Raw genomic sequence first — 7,683 nt, forward strand, 5'->3', positions numbered from 1 at the left:
GCAACGTGTTGTAATTTTTTAAAATCCTGTCTGACAAACTTTAATTGCACGTTTTAGTTTGTTTATATTAAATGTAGTTACTAATGTGTTTAGATCTAATCTGCCCTTTTACTTCTCCTTTCTCTTCTTAATCTATATTCCTTACTTCTTTCTTGCCTTTTTGGGGACTCCCTATTATTTGTTATTCCATTTCCCTCTTCCATTAGCTTGGTAGTTTTATATAATGTTGCTTTTCTATTTGTGCTTACCTCAGTGACTACACTTAAAGTCTTCACTTAAAGTCTAATGTTGCTTGATATTTCTACTCTTTTCCAAGGTAATGCAAGAACCTTAGAAGCTTTTAACTTCATTTACTCCCTCATGACTTATGTGTAATTATTACTGTTTAGTTCTTTATGTATATTTTACCCTAAGGGATTATTATATATATTACATATAAAAAATATTATTATTATATTTTACCCTAAGCCACTATTATTATTGTTTTATATAGTCAATGGTCAATTAAATTAGTCACATATTTACCATTTTTGTGCTCTTTATTTTTTCTTGCATCTCTGATCTTCACTCTGAGTTGACTTTTCTTCTGTGTGAAGAACAACCTCTTAGTTTTGATCTGTTGTAACGTAACATGTCTCACTTCTTTTTGGTAACATTTGGAATTATTCTTTGGCAATTATTTTCCTTCAGTATTTTGAAGATACCATTCCATTGTCTTCTAGCCCTTGTTACAGTTGAAAAGTCAGGGAACAGTTTGTTATGCCTTGGAAGGTATCTCTCTTTTTCCCTTACTACTTTCAATATTTCTTCTTAGTCCTTACTTTAAGAAGTTTTACTATGATAATTTTAATTTTATTTTTCATGCTTTGAATTTTGAGTGCTTCTGAAATCTGTGGCTTGATTATCTTTCATTGGTTTTAGGCAATTATCAGCCATTATCTCCTCAAATATTGCTTCTACCTCATTTGGGCTTCTCCTTACTTTGAGAAGCCTCATTTATACATATGTTAAAACATTTTGCTATATCCTCTGTTTTTAATGCTCTTTTCCATGTTTTTCCATTTCCCCCCTCCTTTCTGTGCTTTATTCTGAGCTATCTTCCAGTTCACTAATTCTCTCTTCAACTTTGTCTAAATTCTGATTAAATTCATTCACTGAGTTATTAATTTCATTTATTTTAATTTTTAGTTTTAGAATTTCCTTTTTTTTTTTGAGATGGAATTTTGCTCTTGTTGCCCAGGCTGGAGTGCAATGTTGCAATCTTGGCTCACCGCAACCACCACCTCCCAGGTTCAAGCAATTCTCCTGCCTCAACCTTCCCAAGTAGCTGGGATTACAGGCATGCACTACCAAGCCCAGCTAATTATTTTTGGTAGGGATGAGGTTTCTCCATGTGGGTCAGTCTGGTCTCGAATTCCTGACCCCAGGTGATCTGCCCACCTTGGTTTCCCAAAGTGCTGGGATTACAGGCATGAGCCACCACGCCTGGCCATAGAATTTCCATTTATTAAGGGTTTTTCTGGTTTCTAACCCACTACAAAATTCTCAGTCTTGTATTTTATCTCAAATAAAGTAAGCACACATTTTAAATCTGTGGTAACTGTATTTTCTGTATCTTCTCTGTATCTGTTTCTATTGTCTCATGTTTTCCATAAGTTTTAATAAAATCATCTGGTATCATTGTGTGCTTAGTTATTTTTTTAATTGGGTTTCAGACGTATATGCAATATACAATAATTTGAGACTGACAAAGTGCAATTTTTCCTAAGAAATTATTTATATTTACGGCATACTTCAGAGATATTGTGGGTTCAGTTACAGACTATGGCAATAAAGTGAATATTTTAATAAAACAAGTAATACAATTTTTTTGTTTCCCAGGGAATACATAAGTTATGTTTATACTACCCTGTAGTCCATTAAATGTGCAATAGCATTTTATCTAAGAAAACAACATGCATATGTTGATTTTACAATACTTTATTGCTAAAAAATGCTAGCAATCATCTCAGCCTTCAGTGAGTCATAGTATTTTGTGCTGGTAAAAGGTCTTGCTTTGATATTGATGACTACTGATTGATCTGGGTGGTGGTTGCTGAAGGTTGAGGTGGCTGTGGCAATTTCTTAAAATAAGTCAACAGTGAAATTTCCTAAATTGATTGAGAGATTTCTCTCTAATGTGCCATAATGTTTGATAGCATTTTACCTACCATAGAGCTTCTTCAAAATTGGAGTAATCCTGTCAAATCCTACTGCTGCTTTATCAACTGAGATTATGAAACATTCTTAATTCTCTATTGTCATTTCAACAATGTTTGCAACATCTTCACTGGGATACTGCATTCCATCTAAAGAAACCACTTTCTTTTCTTATCCATTAGAAGCAGCTCTTCATCTGTTCAAGTTTTATTGTGAGGTTGCAGCAATTCAGTCACATCTTCAGGCTCCATTTCTAATTCTAGTTCTCTTGCTATTTCTACCACATCTGCAGTTACTTCCTCCACTGAAGTCTTGATCCCTTCAAAGCCATTCATGATGGTTGGAATCTACCTTTTATAAACCCCATTAATATTATTATTTTGACCTTCTCCCATGAATCATAAGTGTTCTTAATGGCATCTAAAATGGTGAATCCTTTTCAGATGGTTTTCAATTACTTTGCCCAGATCTAACAGAAGAATCATGCTTTATGACAGCTATAATCTTACAAAATGTGTTTATTTAATAGTGAAACCTGAAAATCAAATTATTTCTTAGTCCAAGAGGTGCAGAATGGATGCTGTGTTAGCAGCCATTAGAACAACATGAATACACATCCCTGTACATTTCTATTGGGGCTTTTGGGTGACCAGTACATTATCAATGAGCAGTAATATTTTCAAAGAAATTTTTTTTCTGAGAAGTAGATCTCAAAAGTGGGCTTTAAATATTCAGTAAGCCATGATTACTGAGCACAGGCCAGATAGCTTTAGCATACTTCCCCAGGGCCCTAGGGCTTTTGGAATGGTAAGTGAGCATTGGCTTCAATTTAATCACCAGTTACATTAACCCCTAAGAAGAAAGTCAACCTGTTCTTTGAAGCCAACATTAACTTCTCTTTAGCTAAGTTCTAGATGGCATCTTCTTTCAACAGAAGGCTGTTTTTTTCTACTTCAAAAATCTGTTGTTTTAGCACAGCCACCTTCATCAGTGATTTTAGCTAGATCTGAATAATTTGCTGCAGCTTCTCCATCAGCACTTGCTGCTTTACCTTGTACTTTTACATTATGGAGATGGCTTTTTTTCTCTAAACCTCATGGACCAACCTCTGCTAGCTTCAAATTTTTCTTCTGCAGTTTTTTCCACCTCTTTTAGCCTTCATAAAATTGAAGAGTTAGGGCCTTACTCTGGGTCAGGTTTTGGCTTAAGGGAATGTTGTGGCTGGTTTGATCTTCTACCCGGACCACTGAAACTTCCTCTATATCAGTAATAAGGCTTTTCTCATCATTTGTGTGTTCACTGGAGTAGCACTTTTAATTTTCTTCAAGAACTTTTTTTTTTTTTTACATTCACAACTGGGCCAACTAGTTGGCACAAAAGGCCTACCTTTCAGCCTATGTTGGTTTTCAAAATGTCTTCCTCTCACTAAGCTTAATTATTTCTAGCTTTTTAGGTAAAGTGAGAGACATGCAACTCTTCCTTTCACTTGAACACTTAGAGGCCATTGAAGAGCTATTAATTGGCCTATTTTCAACATTGTTGTGTCTCAGGGAATAGAGAGGTTGAAGGAGAGGGAGAGAGATGGAGCAACGGCCAGTCGTAGTAGTCAGAACATACACATTTATCAATTAAGTTCACCATCTTATATGGGTGCGGTTTGCAGGGCCCCCAAACAATTATGATAGTAACATCAAAGATCACTGATCACAGATCACCATAACAGACATAATAATAAAAGTAAAATTTGAAATATTGCAAGAATTACCAAAATGTGGCACAGAGACATTAAGTGAGCACATACTGTCTGGAAAATGGCACTGATAAACTTCCTCAATGCAGCGCTGCTACAAGCCTTCAATTTATTTAAAAAACAGAGTATCTGGGAAGTGCAATCAAGGGAAGTCCAATAAAACAAAGCACATGAAACAAAATATACCTGTACTTCTAGGGGGCTGCTTAGGGTTATAACAATCCAGGATCAACCCAATCCAATCAGGGTTGGAAATGACTGGAAACTGTTCAATATGAGGGCTCATCTACTTCCACACTCACTATTCAGGCACAGCCTTTCAGGAACCCAAACCAATGTACTGGGAGCTTACTAGAGGCTTTCCTTTCCGAATTATCATTTACTCCAGTTTTCATTCTCTTAGCTCCTTAAGGCTCTCAAAAGTGTTGTAGTCTACAGCTTCTCAGCCATCGACTTTGAAATTGGCCAGCACCTCCAGGGGTAAAGCATCCCCAGATGCTGTGTTTACCTCGCTGAGTTTCCTTCGTCTCTTAGATCTTGCCCTTATTATTCTTCACTGACTTTTTGACTCTCAGATACCTTCAAGGAGATGTATTTTGTAGTTTTTCAGCTTTTCTGATTGTTTTCAGCAGGAGCATTGATCTGAATTGCCTAGCCTCTTATTGCTAGAAGACGAAGGTTCTTTTTTAAAACTTCAATTCACTTGGAATGTATTTAATTTGAGGGTGAGTTATCCTGTTATTTCCAACATCATTCCTTGAGTAATATTTTCATAATGATATAAAAAATTACCATTATCACACTCTAAATGATTGTATAAACATTTGGGTCTGCTTCTGGAATTTTTATTCTGTTCTTCCCTCTTTATATTTTTACACAAGAACCAAGAACCATGTCATTTGGTGGTTACAGTCAATTGCTGTAATTGTATAATACCTTTTAATATCTGGTGACAGAAGACTTCCTTCTCTCTTTTTCTCTTCTCTCTAAAAATAGTTCTCTATTTTTTTTTACAAAGTTTTTTTGGAGGGGGTGTTTTTACTTTTGTTGTTTTGGCTAAATTTTAGACTTTTAATTATATCTATTCCCAAAAATTCCATTAAAATTTTGATGGAAATTTTATTCAATTTATATATTAATTTGAGAGCTCACAATTCTCAATATTAAGTTTTTAATGCAGCAACAAGGCATAAATCTCTATTTACACACACCTTTTTAAATTTATCCCAACCTCAGGCTAGGAAACTGGGCTTTCATACTATCAAACCAGCTTATCATGAGATAAGAGTGGCGTGGGGAGGTGCAAAATTCCAGGTACTTCTGGCTCTCTGCATGTGCGGGTAAAGTGTTCCAGTAACCTGAGGGAAGTATTCCAAAGAAAAGTTCATAGTCACAAGTTATTAGAAGTACAGACACACAAAGGCCAGGGAAACAGCACACAGAAAACAGTCAAGGGGTCCAAGGGGATCTGGTGGAGTCAGTAGTGTCTGTTATAACGTGTGTTTATTTTTGGCATGTGTACATTTATCAGTCAAAAAATTTCATCAGTTGTGCTTGTTATTGTTTCTGGAAATCTGCTGTGCCTACTCAGAGTGGCTTCTCCAGTGTTGTTTCCTGGGTAAACACTAGATTATTTCAGTTTCCTTCTTCCTTAACTTGAGCATTACCTACAAACAAAGTATTGTGAACCTTACTTTGCTGTACACCAATGTCTTTAACTTTTCACATTTTAGCACAACTTTGACTCTACAAGTTCCCCCAAAATGTTTTGAAACGCAAAATAATGAAAAAAAAAAAAAAAAAAAAAAAAGACCCCAAAACCAGTCAAGTGGAAATACTGGCAACAATAGAAGAGCATGGGGTTGGGGGATGGAGGCTGGGAGATAAAAGAGCAGGGAAGGCCATGGAGGCTGTGACAGATGGGGGTGTCATGAGGTGGGAAGGAGAGGCAAGATGGGATGTAAGAATTACACGTGTTTTGCCACACACACATGTAACACACATACAAACAGATGAATCCACAAAACCCCACGTGGAGCAACCCAGAATATGGTAGGCCCAGTTTGAACCTTTGCTATCATCACTACAGAATTAAATACGTATTGGGGACTCATAAGAAGATTCTTTGAACGAAAGACTAAGGAGTAAGGAGTCTTGTAGGAAAACATTCATCCAAAGAGAGAGAAGTCAGACTCTTCTAGAGTCAGAAAAGAAGAATGGTTTAAATATAGCACATCTGTCATCAAACTGTCCTTTCAGCTCAGGATTGAGTCTATGTTCTAAAGGAAGGGAACTGTGGGCAAAAACTGAATGACCTCTTCTCACAAAAGGTAATATGTGACAATGGGAGCACCATCCAGCTCTACATGGGAACCCTTGTAATGAACGAAGGTAAGGGACTTTTCATAGCACATAGGCTTAGATGCATCTGTCTGCAGTGGGCATAGCTTCAGATCATCAGAGGGTTCTGGTATACCCCGACTTCTGATACATCTGCAGGAAGTGGGTATCAGGGGCTCCACAAATAGGAGAAGAGGTGTTAGCAGCAGTGAGGACCCCATGAAGCTTGGCAATACCAAAGACTGTGATGCAGGCATCTCTCCAGGAAGGTGGAGCAGCACAGGATGGGAGGAAGAGGGTGAATGTTGCGTAGCCCATGTTCATGAACACATGTGAGATGCTTGCTGGAAACAGCTGGGAATGGGGTGGAGCCTGACTTTAAAGGAGAGAAGGCTACAGTTTCTTGTGTTAGTTCAGGTCTTCCAAAAAGTGGACACTAAGTCAGGATTAGATGAGCAAAGCATTTATTGAGGGCACTGCCTGTGAAGGAGAAGGAAGAAGCCAACTACGTTGGGGGACCATGATGCAGATCTGATCCCTGTGAAGGAGAATTAAGTAGGAAGAGTCTCAGAATGTAGCCTTATTCCAAGGAAGTTTCAGCCAGGCTTCTGGGGAGTTCTTGAGGCAGCATCTCCTGGTTGAGGAGACCCAGGTCCTGCAGGAATGCCACCATGTTCAATCATTTGTTGGGAACAGACTATGAGAAACCTGGCCTTGGTACAATGTCCAAAGGGACAATGTTGGAGCCATCAGACAACCACGCTCCCACTGAAGGAGATGAAGCAGCTCCTCTTAATGTTCATCACAGTTTCATGCCAGTAGATGGGACTCAAACAGAGAGATACTTGTTATGGTTTGTGAAGCCACATTTTGAACCCCAGGTCTGTGCTGAACTAGATGAATAAACTTGGATTGCAAAGGGTTAAACTTTTTGGAACTTAAATAATTATACTCTTAGTTTTCAGAACTCCTTCATCCAGAACTATACCCTTCTTCCTCTGTGATACCCTTCTTCCTTTGTGATGCCTATAAACTGAGGCATATCTAGAATGGGGTTTATTAGAACACATCAAAGAGGTCCTGGAATTGCCAACAGCTAGTGCAGAGGCCATCAGAATGAAATTTTTCTGGCCTCAGTATATTGAAAGATAACAGATTGCTTAAATTTGTCTAAATGTACATATGTTGGCTAGGGAGACAAAGGTGAAGATATATAAAAGAATCCAGGTAACAGATGGGAAGCAATCAACACTCCTTACTCCAGCCACTCATGCCAAGCCTCTACCCATGCCAAGGGTTTGAGAGTTGTCTGAGGATTTAAAAGTTGTCTAAATAATAGAAAAACTGCTCAACATGTCCAAAATTCAGAACATTGGTGACCCCTCCCCTAGAAA

Source organism: Rhinopithecus roxellana, chromosome 9 (genome assembly GCF_007565055.1).
Source record: "Rhinopithecus roxellana isolate Shanxi Qingling chromosome 9, ASM756505v1, whole genome shotgun sequence".
In the NCBI taxonomy this organism is placed as follows: Eukaryota; Metazoa; Chordata; class Mammalia; order Primates; family Cercopithecidae; genus Rhinopithecus; species Rhinopithecus roxellana.